Source organism: Hemitrygon akajei, chromosome 9, assembly GCF_048418815.1.
Source record: "Hemitrygon akajei chromosome 9, sHemAka1.3, whole genome shotgun sequence".
NCBI lineage: Eukaryota > Metazoa > Chordata > Chondrichthyes > Myliobatiformes > Dasyatidae > Hemitrygon > Hemitrygon akajei.
Genome location: NC_133132.1, coordinates 139,323,830 through 139,339,801, shown reverse-complemented (window position 1 = coordinate 139,339,801; position 15,972 = coordinate 139,323,830). Strand labels below are relative to the sequence as shown.

General features: G+C 40.2%; 1 long non-coding RNA gene across 3 annotated transcripts in view; it reads left to right on the top strand.

Moving 5' to 3' along the window:
* The window catches only part of LOC140733578 (uncharacterized), a 106,223-nt gene that overhangs the window by 38,516 nt on the left and 51,735 nt on the right, over window positions 1-15,972 (top strand). The window contains exon 4 of one of the 3 annotated variants that reach the window (XR_012100318.1): window positions 4,309-5,506. The exons of the other annotated variants lie outside the window; for them this stretch is intronic. This is a non-coding gene — a long non-coding RNA (uncharacterized lncRNA). Of the gene's footprint in view, window positions 1-4,308; window positions 5,507-15,972 lie in introns of those variants that run through there. 3 annotated transcript variants of the gene reach the window in all.

The window sequence follows — 15,972 nt, the reverse complement described above, 5'->3', positions numbered from 1 at the left end:
ATCCTTGTGCAGACTTCCTGCTTCATCAGCACTACCTGTCCTTCCACCTATCTTCATGTCATCTGCAAATTTAGCCACAAAGACATCAATTCTGTCATCCAAATCATTAACATACAGCATGAAAAGAAGTGGTTCCATCACCAGCCCCTGTGGAACACTGGCACAAATCACTGGCAGCCAACCAGAAAATGCCCTTTTTATTCCCAATCTTTTCCTCCTGCCAGTGGGCCAAGTTTCTATCCATGTTAGTATTGAATTGACTTTATTTCTTACATCCCTCACATACATGAGGAGTAAAAATCTTTATGTTATATCTCCATCTAAATGTGCAATGTGCCGTCATAGTAATTTATAATTTAAAAATTATTTAAAAAGAAATTTAAAAGTGGATAAATCTCCGGGTCCTGACCGGATATTCCCCAGGACCTTGAGGGAAGTTTGTGTAGAGATAGCAGGAGCTCTGACGGAGATCTTTCAGATGTCATTAGAAACGGGGATTGTGCCGGAGGATTGGCGTATTGCTCATGTGGTTCCATTGTTTAAAAAGGGTTCTAGAAGTAAGCCTGGCAATTATAGACCTGTCAGTTTGACATCAGTGGTGGGTAAATTAATGGAAAGTATTCTTAGAGATAGTATTTATAATTATCTGGATAGACAGGATCTGATTAGGAGTAGCCAGCATGGATTTGTGCTTGGAAGGTCATGTTTGACAAACCTTATTGAATTTTTTGAAGGAGTTACGAGGAATGTTGACGAGGGTAAGGCAGTGGATGTAGTCTATATGGACTTCAGCAAGGCCTTTGACAAAGTTCCACATGGAAGGTTAGTTAAGAAGGTTCAGTCGTTAGGTATTAATGCTGGAGTAATAAAATGGATTCAACAGTGGCTAGATGGGAGATGCCAGAGAGTAGTGGTGGATAATTGTTTATCGGGATGGAGGCCGGTGACGAGCGGGGTGCCTCAGGGATCTGTTTTGGGCCCAATGTTGTTTGTAATATACATAAATGATCTGGATGATGGGGTGGTAAATTGGATTAGTAAGTATGCTGATGATACTAAGGTAAGAGGTGTTGTGGATAATGAGGTGGGTTTTCAAAGCTTGCAGGGAGATTTATGCCGGTTAGAAGAATGGGCTGAATGTTGGCAGATGGAGTTTAATGCTGAGAAGTGTGAGGTTCTACATTTTGACAGGAATAATCCAAATAGAACATACAGGGTAAATGGTAGGGCATTGAGGAATGCAGTGGAACAGAGAGATCTAGGAATAACAGTGCATAGTTCCCTGAAGGTGGAGTCTCATGTAGATAGGGTGGTGAAGAAGGCTTTTGGAACGCTGGCCTTTATAAACCAGAGCACTGAGTACAGAAGTTGGGATGTAATGTTAAAATTGTACAAGGCATTGGTAAGGCCAAATTTGGAATATTGTGTACAGTTCTGGTCACCGAATTATAGGAAAGGTATCAATAAATTAGAGAGAGTGCAGAGACGATTTACTAGGATGTTACCTGGGTTTCAGCACTTAAGTTACAGAGAAAGGTTGAACAAGTTAGGTCTCTATTCATTGGAGCGTAGAAGGTTGAGGGGGGATTTGATCGAGGTATTTAAAATGTTGAGAGGGATAGATAGAGTTGACGTGAATAGGCTGTTTCCATTGAGAGTAGGGGAGATTCAAACGAGAGGACATGATTTGAGAGTTAGGGGGCAAAAGTTTAAGGGAAACACGAGGGGGTATTTCTTTACTCAGAGAGTGATAGCTGTGTGGAATGAGCTTCCTGTAGAAGTAGTAGTGGCCAGTTCAGTTGTGTCATTTAAGGTAAAATTGGATAGGTATATGGACAGGAAAGGAGTGGAGGGTTATGGGCTGAGTGCGGGTAGGTGGGACTAGGTGAGATTAAGAGTTCGGCACGGACTAGGAGGGCCGGAATGGCCTGTTTCCATGCTGTGATTGTTATATGTTATATGGTTATAATAATATATAATAAATAGAACAGTCAGTGTAACATAGAATACACTCAAATCAACGTGAGTTAATCAGTCTGATGGCCTGGTGGAAGAAGTTGTCCCAGAGCCTGGCTTTTATGCTGCGATACCATTTTCCGGATGGTAGCTGCTAGAATAGATTGTGGTTGGGGTGATTTGGATCCCCAGTGATCCTACGGGCCCTTTTTACAAACCTGTCTTTGTAAATGTCCTGAACGTTGTCTCATTTTTACTATGTACTGTACCAGCAATTATGGTCAAAATGACAATAAAAGTTGACTTGACTTGACTTGACTTGAAGTTCACAACTACAGATGCGCTGGGCTGTCCACGCCACTCTCTGCAGAGTCCTGCGAATAAGGGAGGTACAGTTCCCATACCAGGCAGTGATGCAGTCAGTCAGGATGCTCTCAATTGTGCCCCTTTAGAAAGTTCTGAGGATTTGGGGGGCAATACCAAACTTCCTCACTCATCTGAGGTGAAAGAGGCACTGTTATACCTTTTTCACCACATAGCTGGTGTGTACAAACCACGTGAGGTCCTCAATGATGTGGCCAAGGAACTTAAAGCTGTTTACCCTCTCAACCCCAGATCCATTGATGTCAATAGGATTTCTCTCCATTCTCCCCTCTCCATTCCTCCTGTAATCCACAACCAGCTCCTTTGTTTTTGCGACATTGAGGGAGAGGTTGTTTTCTTGACACCACCATGTCAGAGAGATTGTTTCTGTAATACCAAGGTCTCTTATCTTGTTAATCAGCCTCATGTGGCACCTTGTCGAATGCCTTCTGAAAATCCAAGTAAACAACATCCACTGACTCTGCTTTGTCTACCCTGCCTATTCTCAACAATGTAAACAAATTTGTCAGGCAAAATTTCCCCTTAAGGAAACCATGCTTTCTTTGGGCTATTTTATCATGTGCCTCCAAGTACCTTGAAACCTCATCCTTAACAATGGACTGTAACATCTTCTCAGGCTAACTAGTCGTTAACTTTCCTTTTTTCTGCTCTCTTCTTAAAGATTAGAGTCTCATTTACAATTTTGCAGTGCTCTAGAACTGTTCCAGAATCCAGTGATTCTTGAACATTGTGATAAGGAAAGCAAATGCAATGTTTGTATTCGCTTCCAGAGGACTAGAATATAAAAGCAAGCATGTAATGCTGAGTCTTTATAAGGCATTGGTCAGACCACACTTTGAATATTGTGAGCAGTTTTGATGCCTCCACAATCTCTTCAGCTGCCTCTTTCAAAACCATGGAATGTAGTCCATCTGATTCAGGTGACTTATCTACCTTCAGACCTTTCAGTTTCCCAAGCACCACTTCTTAGTAATATCAACTACACTTATTTCTGCCCTCTGACACTCTCAAATTTCAAGCATATTTCTAATGTCTTCCACAGTGAAGACTGATGCAAAATACTTAAGTTCCTCCGTCATTTCTTTCTCCTCCATTACTACCTCTCCAGAGTCATTTTCCAGCAGTGTGACATCCACACTCAACTCTTCTTTACTCATTATATAGTTGAAAAAGCTTTTGGTATCCTCTTTTATCTTATTGGCTGGCTTACTTTCATATTTCATTTTTTTCTCCTCTTATAACTTTTTTAGTTGCTTTCAGTTGCTTTTTAAAAGCTTGTGTGTAACCTGGGAGGATCTGCAGTGGAAAAAACAGTTAATCTGGTACCACCAAAGTCTGGAGAGTGCTGTATTGTTGGATTTTTGACAGTAGGTGAAATGCTATTACCTTCAGGGGTACTGACATGGAGCTGACAGATGTGATAATCTGTCATGGTCAGTTTCAAAAATGTTGTGGCTCCATATTTTTATTTAACTGGCAGATTAATGATACATTTTAATTATACCGATGGTAGTAATGATGTGAGGACTGCGGTGGTTTTGGTTTACAGATTCCTTTGGAATGATTCACAGAGTGAGCTGGAAGTTTATGCAAAATTAAATTTGTTGAAGCAAGTATCAAATCTGAGTATCACAAGAATCAACATTACTATTGGCCCATTTATCATATGTGCAGCAGGCACCAGCAATATCTTTGAAATCATACAAATTATTTTTTCCCCAGTATGGAAGCTGTACTTCAGTGTTGTGATCTTTCAGGCAATGGTCCATGAACCCATTAACACTACCTAATCATTCCTTATTTGTTTATTCATTTAAAAAAGTTTAATATTTAGATTGAATTTATGCTACACTACTGTGACAAACAACATATTTCACATCATGCAAGACAAAGACAATAAATCTAATTCTGATTCTGCTCATTGGCCAAAGTGTTTTAACCTTTTTGATTCAATTGTTGTATTTACAGATCCCCAATGAAGAAAGAGGACAGAGTAAATTAAAGGTTACACAGCCAAATTACTGCCTTTTGCTGAAAATGTAAACAGAGCTGCTTCTCTGCATCCTTGCTCCCCAAACTAAAGAAAATTTGTAAACAGTTCTCTATTAGGGTCATTTAGCCTGAAGAGAAATTAGAAGCCATCAAGGTTTGGGGTGATGTACAACAAGAGGTTAAGTTCTTAACTTTAAGATAAACTCGCCACATCCATTTGTGGCATGGATCTGCTCTTGAATGAATGACCTGTGTCATGTCTCAGCTGTGCATCAGACATAGGAGCAGAATTAGGCCATTCAGCCCATTGAGTTTAATCCACTATTCCATCATGGCTGATCCCAGATCCCACTCAACCCCTTACACCTGCCTTCTCACCATATCCTTTGATGGCCTAGCCAATCAGAAAACTATCAGCTTCCGCCTTAAGTATACCCACGGACTTGGCCTCCACCACAGTCTGTGGCAGAGCATTCCACAGATTCACTACTCTCTAGCTGAAAACATTCCTCCTTACCTCTTTTCTAAAAGGTCACACCTCAATTTTGAGGCTGTGTCCTCTAGTTCTGGGTACCTCCACCATAGGAAACATCCTCTCCACATCCACCCTATCTAGTCCTTTCAATATTCGGTAGGTTTCAATGAGATCACCACACATTCTTCTAATTCTGCTGAGTAGAGGCCCAAAGTTGCCAAATGCTTCTCATATATTAACCCCTTCATTCCCAGAATCATCCCCATGCACCTCCTCTGGACTCTGTCCAATGACAGCACATCCTTTCTGAGGTATGAGACCCAAGATTGCTGACAGCACTCCAAGTGTGGCCTGACTAGTGCCTTATAGAGGCTCAGCATTATCTCCTTGCTTTTATATGATATTCCCCTTGAAATAAATGCCAACATTACATTTGCCTTCTTTAGCACAGACTCAACCTTTAGTGAATTGTGTGAATGGAAGTGCATTGCATGTGTATTTTGCAGTTCTTTCATGTGTCAGCACATCTAATGAACTAGAAACGCAAAAGAGTACTTGAAAATAGATGCATTAAGTACATTTACTGATAAAATTATGCCACATAATATAATGCCTCAATTTATGCATCGTAGTACTCCTTATGGAAAATATTTTTGTATTAAATGACATTCTATACATTTTCTACCCTGTTTGAGAAGTTAACTCAAATAGTTTCTCAACTGTAAAGTTGCTAAATAAGTTGTTGTGACCATTAATTACTAAAAATTAGAATACAAAATATATCTGAAAGCTAATTTACTCATTAGACATGTTAATTATTTTTGTCTCCTTCACCTTCATAATTCTTGTATTCTGTCCTGAAGATCATAATTATCTTTTTGAAATACATTATCATTATGAGCCATGTCATATGGCATGGGCAATCATAGTCTTTGATCATGATTGTTCTTGGCAAATTTTTATACAACTTTGACCAGCAACTAATCCAGACATCTGAAGTTTGAGAAAAGTGGATTTCACACAGGTCCACTGCCCAAGTAGAAAAAGGCAGCAGCAGATCGTGATAGCATAGTTGTGTTTTGACCAGCAACAAGTGACAAGGTTCTATATAGGGATGAGAAAATCTGCAGATGCTAGAAATCCAAACAAAACACACAAAGTGCTGGAGGAACTCAGCAGCCAGGCAGCATCTGTGGAAAAGAGTAAACAGACAACATTTTAGGCCAAGACTCTTCATTCATGAAGTATTCCCCAACACAAACTTCTGTTACCTATCTTTTCTCATTCTCTAATAGCAGATTCAGCTGTCTCATTGGGACTTCAATGTACTAATGACAGAAACTTTCCTAAACATATTTGACTAACTCTATCACATCAATATCAAACAGTAGTAAATCAAGGCAACTGGCCTTACTGTGTTGTCTCAAAGACATTTTACCACCCATCCAAGAGGCTTCTTCAGTTCTGATCCATGGTTTTCTGGCTTATAAACTCTGTGAGATGTTCAAAGGTATAGAAATCACATGAGGTTCGTTAAGTATTGTAGAGGTAATGAGAAGATCATTAGTCTTATCTTTGTATGAATGGAGGTGTGAACTGTTGTGGAGACACTGGGGTAGAGATGTTAGGACTGCATTGTAAGTAGCTGATAGGTGGTGTTGTACCCCAACCCCTCTATTCAGGAATGGGTTTTTAACCCCTCTTTCAAACCACTTGTCCTCCTGTGCACATTGTTATCATCAAAGGAGTGCCCCTGTACTTTGTGTGTAGATATACACTGCGTCTTGACCTGAGGTGTTTGCCCTCCTGCGTTGGGCCATCTGTTTCTGAAGTGGTTGTTTTGTCTTGCTGATATACAGATTTGTCTAGCTCTCATTGCATTGGGTAGCATATATAATATTGCTCTGTTTATATTTGCGTATAGGATCCTTGGGATGGACGAGTTTCTGTCCGAGTGTGTTTGTAGTTTGAAAAACACATTATGGACAGGGAGGACAGGTAGCTTGAACGAGGGGTTAAAGAAGCCATATTTGTCAAATTGGAAAACTCATCCCTGAACAGAGGGGGTGGGGTACAACACCACCTCTCAGCTACTTACAATGCAGTCTTAACATCTGTACCCCAACATCTCCACAACAGTTGACACCTCCTTTCATGCAAAGATAAGATTAATGACCCTCACGTTACCTCTACAACTCTTAACAACCCTCATGTGATTGCTATACCTTTGAACAGCTCACAGAGTTTATAAGCTAGAAAACCATGTATCAGAACTGAAAAAGTCTCTTGGGTGAGTGGTGAAATGTCTTTGAGACAACACAGTAAGTCCAGTTGCCTTGATTTACTACTGCTTGATGTAGATAGGATAGACTTTGTCAAATGTGTTCAGGAAAGTTTCTTTCATTAGTATGTATAAGTCCCAAAGAGAGAGCATGTGATACTGAATCTGCTATTAGAGAAAGAGAAAGGACAAGTGACAAAAGTTTGTGTAGGAACACTTTGGATCCAGTGACCACAATGTCATTAATTTCAAAGTAAATATGCAAAAAGATAAGGCTGGTCCCTGGAGTGAGATTCTAAATTGGAAAAAGGCCAATGTTGATGATAAAAGAAATCTGCCAGGTGTGGATTGGGACAGGCTCTTTCTGGCAAAGGGATTCAAAAGTGAGATTTTGAGAGTATAAAGCTTTTATGTATCTGTCAGAATAAAAGGCAAAGATAATAAGTGTAGTCAATCTTGATTTTCAAGAGATATTGAGGCCCTGGTTAAGCAATGAAGGAGGTGCATAGCAGGTATAAACAAGTAGGAACAAATGAGGTGCTTATGGAATACAAGAAATGCAAGAGAACACTTAAAGAAATCAGAAAGGTTTAAAGAAGGCATGACGTTGCTGCAGTAGACACGGTGAAGGAGAATCCAAAGGGATTTTACAGATATGTTGAGCAAAAGGAGTACAAGGGACAGATTTGGTACTATGGAAGACCTGAATGGTAATCCATGTGTAGAGCCAAAACAGGTGGAGGTGATCATAAATGACCATAAGACATAGGAGCATAATTAAGCCATTTGGTCTATTGAGTCTGCTCTGCCATTCAGTCATGGCTAATACCTTTTTTCCCTTCCTCAGCTCCACTACCTGGCCTTCTCCCCTTAACCTATGATACCATAGCCAATCTAGAGCATATTAATCTCTGCCTAAATGCACCTAGCCTCCACAGCTGACTGTAGTAACAAATTCCTCAAATTCACCACTCTCTGGCTAAAGAAATGTTCCTGTATCTCTATTTTAAATGGATGCCCCTCTATCCAGCCCACTCTTGTCCTAGACTCCCCCCACCATGGGAAACATCCCTTCCACATCCACTCTGTATAAGCCTCTCAACATTTGAAAGGTTTCAATGACATCCCCCCACCACATCCTTCTAAATTCCAGCAAATACAGGCCCAAAGCCATCAAATGCTCCTCAGATGATAACCCTTTCATTCCCGGAATCATCCTTGTGAACCTCCTCTGAACCTCTCCAGTGCCTTGGATAAGGCACTGGAGATAAGGAGCCCAAATCTGTCAGAATACTCAAGGTGAGGCCTCATCTGTGCCTTATAAAGCCTCAGCATTACGTCCCTGCTCTTGTATTCTAGACTTCTTGTAATGAATGCTGACATTGCATCTGCCTTCCTCATCACCGACTCAATCTACAGATTAACCTTTGGGGTGTTCTGCACAAGGATTCCACGTCACAAATTGCATCACAAATTTTTGGATTTTCTCCCCATTTAGAAAATAGCCTGCACATTTATTTCTTCTACTAAAGTGCAAGACCATGAATTTTCCAGCATTATATTTCATTTGCCATTTTTTTGCCAATTCTCCTAATTTGTCTCGAGTCCTTCTGCAGTCTACCTGTTTCCTCAACATTACCTGCCCCTCCAATAATCTTTGTATTATCTGCAAACTTGGCAACAATGCCATCTATTCCATCATCCAAATCATTGATATGCAGTAAAAAAAGAAGCGGTCCCAACACCGATCCCTGTGGAACACGACTAGCCACTGGCAACCAACCAGAAAAGGAACCTTTTATTCCCACTTGCTACCTCTTACCAATCAGCCAATGGTCTAACAATGCCAGTAACTTTCCTGTAATACCATGGCCTCTTAACTTGGTAAGCAGCTTTATACGTGGCACACTGTCAACAGCCTTCTGTAAATCCAAGTATATAACATCTACTGCATCTCCTTTATGTATTCTACTTGTAATCTCCTCAAGAATTCCAAAAGGTCCGTCAGGCAAGATTTTCCCTTAAGGAAACTATGCTGACTTTGTCCTATCTTGTCCTGTGTCACCAAGTACTGCATCACCTCCTCCTTAACAATTGACTCCAATACTTTTTCATCACTGAGGTCAGACTAACTGGTCTATAATTTCCTTTCTGCTGCCTCCCTCTTTTCTTAAAGAGTGGAGTGACATTTGCAATTTTCCAGTTCTCCAGAACCATACCAAAGTCAAATTATTCTTGAAAGATCATTCCTAATGCCTCCACAATCTATACTGCTACCTCTTTCAGAACCCTAGGGTGCAGCTCATCTGGACTGGGTGACTTGGATACCTTTAGGTCTTTCAGCTTTTTGAACACCTTCCCCCTTGTAATAGTAACTGCACTCACTTCTCTTCCTTCACACCCTTCAACACCTGGCAGACTTCCACAGTGAAGACTGATGCAAAATAGTCATTTAGTTCATCTGCCATCTTCTTGTTCCCCCGTTATTATTTCTCCTGCCTCATTTTCCAGTGGTCCTATATCCATTCTCATCTCGTATTTTTTGCATACTTTGAAAAACTTTTTGTATCCACCTTGATATTGTTTGCTAGCTTGCTTTCATTTTTCATCTATTCCCTCCTCCTAATGATTTCTTTAGTTAATTTGTGTAGGTTTTAAAAAGCTTCCCAATCCTCTATCTTCCTGCTATTTTTGCTTTGTTGGATGCCCTCTCTTTTGATTTACATGAGCTTTGACTTCCCTTGTCAGCCATGGTTGTACTATTTTGCCATTTGGGTATTTCTTTGTTTTTGGAATACATCTATCCTGCACCTAACTCCTTTTTCCCAGAAACTCAAGCCGTTACTGCTCTGCTGTCATCCCTGCCAGCATCTCCTTCCAATTTTCTTTGGCCAACTCCTCTCTTTCATACCACTGTAATTTCCTTTACTCCACTTAAATGCTGCTACATCAGACTTTGCTTTCTCCCTATCAAATTTCACGTTGAACTCACTCATATGGTGACCACTCTCTCCTGAGGTTTCCTCTACCTGAAGCTCCCTAATTGCCTCCAGTTGTAGAACACAACACCCCATCCAGTATAGCTGATCCCTTAGCAGGCTCAATGACAAACTGCTCTAAAAAACCATCTCAAAGGCATTCAGCAAATTCGCTCTCTTGAGATTCATCACCAACCTGATTTTCCCAATCTACCTGCATGCTAAAATCTCCCATTGCCCTTTTGACATGCCTTTTCTATTTTCCATTGTAATCTGTAGTCCACATCCCAGCTACTGTTTGGAGACCTGTAAATAACTGCCATCAGGTTCCTTTTACCCTTGCAGTTTCTTAACTCAATGCATAGGATTTGACACCATCCGATCCTGTGTCACATCTTTCTAATGATTTGATGCGATTCTTTACCAGCAGAGACACCGCCCCTTCTGCCTACCTTCCTATCCCTCCAATACAATGTGTAACCTTGGACATCCAGCTCCCAACTACAACCATCCTTCAGCCACGATTCAGTGATGACCATAATATCATACCCGACAATCTGTAGTGCATTCTTTGCATCTGTATTTACTCGGAAAATGAACACAGAGTCTGCAGAAGTGAGGCAAAGCAGCATCAACTACTTGAGCCCTGTACAGATTACAGAGGAGGAGAAGTTTGGTAAGATAAATCCCCAGGCCCTGACAAGGTGTTCCCTCAGACCCTACAGGAGGCAAGTGCAGAAATTGCCAGGGCCCTTACAAAGATATTTACAATATCTTTAGTGACAGGAGAGGTACCAGAGGATTGGAGGAGAGCCAATGTCATTCTGCTGTTTTTTAAAAAAGGTTCTAAACAGAAATCAGGGAATTAAAGGCTGGTGAGTCTGACATCAGTTGTGGGAAAGTTATTGAAAGGTATTTTAAGGGGCCAGATGTATCAGTATTTGGATAGACATGGACTGATTAAGGTTAGTCAGCATGGCTTGTGCATGGCAGGTCATGTCTACAGGGAAGTTACCAGGAAAGTGGATGAAGGCAGTGGATGTTGTCCACATGGACTTTACCAAGGCATTTGACAAGGTCCTGCTTGTAGCAAGGTCTAAGAGCCAAGGTCCAAGTTGCTCGGCATTCAAGATGAGGTAGTAAATTGGATTAGACATTGGCTTTGTGGGAGAAGCCAGAGAGTGGTAGTAGATGGTTGCCCCTCTAAATCGAGGCCTCTGACTAGTGATGTACACAGGGATTGGTGCCGGATCCTTTGTTTGTTATCTATATTAGTAATCTGAATGATAATGTTAACTGGATCAGCAAATTTATGGATGACACCAAGATTCGGGGTGTAGTGGACAGTTAGGAATGCTATCATGGCTTGTAGCCAGATCAGGACCAGCTGGAAAAATGGAAGATGGAATTCAATGCAGACAAGTGCGAGGTTTTGAACTTCAGTAGGATTGGCACACAGTGAATGGTAAGGCACTGAGGAGTATGGTAGAACAAAGAGATCTTAGAATACAGGTACAGGTGGCCCCCATTTTTCGAACATTCGCTTTATGACACCTCACTGTTACGAAAGACCTACATTAGTTACCCGTTTTCACTAACAGAAGGTGTTTTTACTATTATGAAAAAAGGCTGCGTGTGCCCCGAGCAGCCAAGCGGTTCCCCCGGAAATGCATTCCAGCCGCCATTGCTTAAACACGTGCCTGTGAGCATCAGTGCTTTATGTCGATCTATTTTGTGCATCTGTTAGCAAGATGAGTTCTAAGGTATTGGAAAAGCCTAAAAGAGCTCATAAGGGTGTTACGCTCAGCGTAAAACTAGACATAATTAAGCGTTTCAATCGTGGTGAACGAAGTAAGGACATAGTGAGTTTGGCTAAGGAAGCTGGGTTTGTGGAAGTTGACGAAGATGATGTTGAAGAGATTTGGCATCCCATGACTAAGAACTGACAGATGAAGAGCTGATGCAATTCAAGAGAAAAGGATAACAATCGAAACCAAATGCAGTCGCAAACAGCCCGAAAGTGAAGTCAACATGCAATGCCTATTAAGACACTTAAAATATCATGAGTCAAGCCATCCATGACCCCTCATCAATATTGCATTCTGTTGATTTGAACAAAAGGACAATGAAAAAGATGAAAATGTAATCAGCTTTGGGGTACATTTTTTTTGAGTAGTACTTAAGCACCAAAAAAATCTCAAATATAGTGAGTTGCCAGTTCATATCTTTATGAATGTTTCCTTAAATTTTTATCTCAAATTTGGCTGTCTAGATTAATTCAGGTTGTTGCAATTTAAATTACTAAATCAAGTTCCTAATATTGTTGCAGTTTAGATGCTTTTTCTCATGTTTTAATCCTGAAAGGAAATGACCTTTGAGTGAATTTGGAGAGAATTTTGTTCCTGATTCTCCCATATGGTTGTAAGAGTATTATAGTAATGTTAATAATATGTGTAGTTTGTAGACGGTCAACCACTTCTGTAATCTGTAGTCACAGTTTGAGGGTATGCTACATTGCATATATTAAAGGATATTAGTTATCCAGCTGCATTTAACCAACAATCTAACAGTTCGTGTTCTCCGCTTTAATCATTTTGTGACTTGAATTTAGATTCCCCAGCTATCACCTTTGAATATGAAACACTCTGGTTTCCTCAGCTGCGTAACTCTGGGGAAGCCAATCTCCGGCCCAAAACCCCCTGTTTGTGTGGATGCTGTGTAATTCGTTACCCTGTTACAAATACGGGCTATGAAATAACAGACAGTACACCACATACAATTAAAAGATTTAGCTTTATAATTCTTAATTTGACTAAAGGGTTAATAAAGAACATAAAAAGGAAAAGGACCCATTTTAATGAAACAGTCTGATGTGCACAAGTTAGAGCTCATAGTTTCACCGTTGCCGATCCTCCATCGATCTCCCCGGGCTCTGTCGGACAACAGCTCTGCTCTGGGTCGAATCCTACGACCTCTTATCTCCGGTGTCTTCTCTCTTCCTCTCTGCCTAACCAAAGCCCCAAGCCCAACCTTGCTTTCCCTCCCCTTAATCTAACAATCCTAATGAGACGGCACACAATTCTCCTATCTCTTCAGCAGTAACCCAAATATAAGCAAAATACAAGCAGTTTGCACAGAACAGCAAAACAGTAAAAAATATGAACCAGGGCATTACAAATAAGTAAGTTATACTTCTGTTGACAAAGCCATTAACTTAACAACAATGAAACCAGACCCATAAAATATAGTGGAGAAACAAATCACTTAGCTAGGCAGACTCTTCCAGTGTTGGTGTGACAAAAATACTGTAAAGCAATTTCAGAGTAATCTTGTTGAAAAATGTGAGAAAAATGTGGAAACAAAATCAACTTTCTACTGCTTGAGTTTGGTTGCAGAGAATCAGAAATGTTGTAATACAGGTTGAGTACCCCTTACCCAAAATGCTTGTGGCTGGAAGATTTTGGGATATATAATGACATAGCTTGGGATCGCCATCATTTATGACACTGAATTTATGTGCTTCTGGTAAGCAGTCTTTGTCTTACACTAGTTCTCCACACATGTGATGGTTGTCTGCCATTTTCCGATGATGATGTAAACCTGTGCAGGAGGAGTTTTATAGTGAAAAGGCCGTTGCATTGGGGCTGTTCCTCTCTCTTGGCCTTAAAAAAAAAAGAAAATTTAAAATATAAAATAAATCTTTGTCCAATGGTACAAAAAGCTGTCACAACCGGAGATGACTTCTACTGCAGTGGATAGCTATGATGCCTTCTGTGCCTTGTCATGCCCTTTGCTCTCCATGAAGTATTGCAGCACCACCTTCTTGGGCATTGGATCTTGTAGCTGACCTCATCCACCAGTCTGCTGGAACTGGTGCCGCATGCTGAGGTAGGCATATTCCGATCTCACCAGGGTTGGAGGATCCCGGCGACTCTCATTTGGTTTAGCCCACCTGTCAAAGTAGTGTACTGGGGGTGGCCACTCTCACATACAAAGTTACTTGGAGCCACAGGAGGGCTGAGTGGCAGGTAGGATCCAAACGTGGACGAGCTGCCCCTGGGTGGAGCATGACAAGCCCCTCATGACAGGTGCTACCCCTCCCCGGACACCCCATATACCCCACATATGTACGTAACAGTAAAAAGTATTACGTACTATTAATATAATGAAAATATAATGTGTGTAGGATAACAAAAGCTGCACAGCAGTATCAGAATACCTGAATCAGCTGTTGAATAACAACAAACACCAGGCTTTTAGTCTCTACCTGCAATGCCGTGTTTTGATTAAAAGGTTACAGTGCACTGTTTGTATGTTACTTTTTTTGGGGTTTTATGTAAGGTACAAGAGCAATCAACATTGTAGACTTGTTCTGGTGTTATATTTTCATCAGCATAAACTCATCAATGATGTTTTCTGCTGCTTCATGATCAGTAGATGCTTTATCTTTAAATTTTTAAAAAATCTTCAAAAATTTAATGCTGTGCATTTTTTAAAATTTCTCCAACCAGCTAGCTGAATATCCACAATTACCTTTAATTTTCAGTTTGTTATGAGAGATCTTTGGTTGTTTCATGATCAGCATATCATTAAGTGGCATACAGTATGTTCACTCCAATGTTAATGTTTCCATTCTTTCAAAACAATCAAGATCTTCATTCTCCACTTCTACAGTATGTTTCTATTTTTCATAAACTTCTGCTCATTACATATTTGAGTTCTTTTCTCATAATTGTGTGTTATGTGTAAAGACCTGTTCATCGACTGGGAATCTTTCCAGTTTCCTACAGAACTTTCCATTTGTGATGTCAAAATTTTGAATTTCAGAGGTTTTTGGATAAGGGATACTCAACCGCATTACCAAAAGTTAATTCAAAGCAAATACCTGTTTTATTGATTTATAAAGATGCTAATTGAAATTTTGATTATTTTCACATAGTTATTTTCTTGTGCAAAGATTGGTCAAGATCATAATGACTGTATTTCACTATCAGTTTCAATTTAATTCAAAGCATATAACATGGGGTATATGAGGAAACTGAAAGGGGATTTCCAAAATGGTAATTTGATGCTGTTTTTATCTTACCGTGCAAAACTTTCCAAATTGGCAGAATCTGTGTTATTTCATGCTTCAAAGTGTTCTTTCAACCAACTTCTGAAACATTTATTAATCAGCATTGTTGACAACAGTCAAAAAACTTATTCCAGGCTTGCATGTTGAATGGGGACTGGCAAACATGAACAAAAAATAAATAATAAATATCTGAAAAATGCCCTCTGCAGGTGTATACTGGAATTTACATGAATTCCAGTATACACCTGAAAACAATGCAGATAAGAATCAGAATCAGGTTTATTATCACCAGTATGTGTCATGAAATTTGTTAACTTCGCAGCAGTTCAATGCGACACATAATATAGAAGAAAAAACAAAATACAGTAATAATAATAAAAAGTAAATCAATTACAGTGTACATATTGAATAGATTAAAAATAGTGCAAAAACAGAAATAATATATAATTTTTAAAAAGTGAGGTAGTGTCCAGGGGTTCAATGTCCATTTTGGAATCAGATGGCAGAGAGGAAGAAGCTGTTCTTGAATCACTGAGTGTGTGCTTTCAGGCTTCTGTACTTTCTACCTGATGGGTGCTAGAAGTCCTTAGTAATAGACGCTAGCTTTCTGAGACACTGCTCCTTGAAGGTGTCCTGGGTACTTTGTAGGTTAGTACCCAAGACGGAGCTGACTAAATTTACCACCCTCTGCAGCTTCTTTCGGTCCTATGCAGTAGCCCTCCCCCCCCCCCACCCCCACCCCCAATACCAGACAGTGATGCAGCCTGTCAGAATGCTCTCCATGGTACATCTATAGAAGTTTGAGTGTATTGACACACTAAATCTCTTCAAA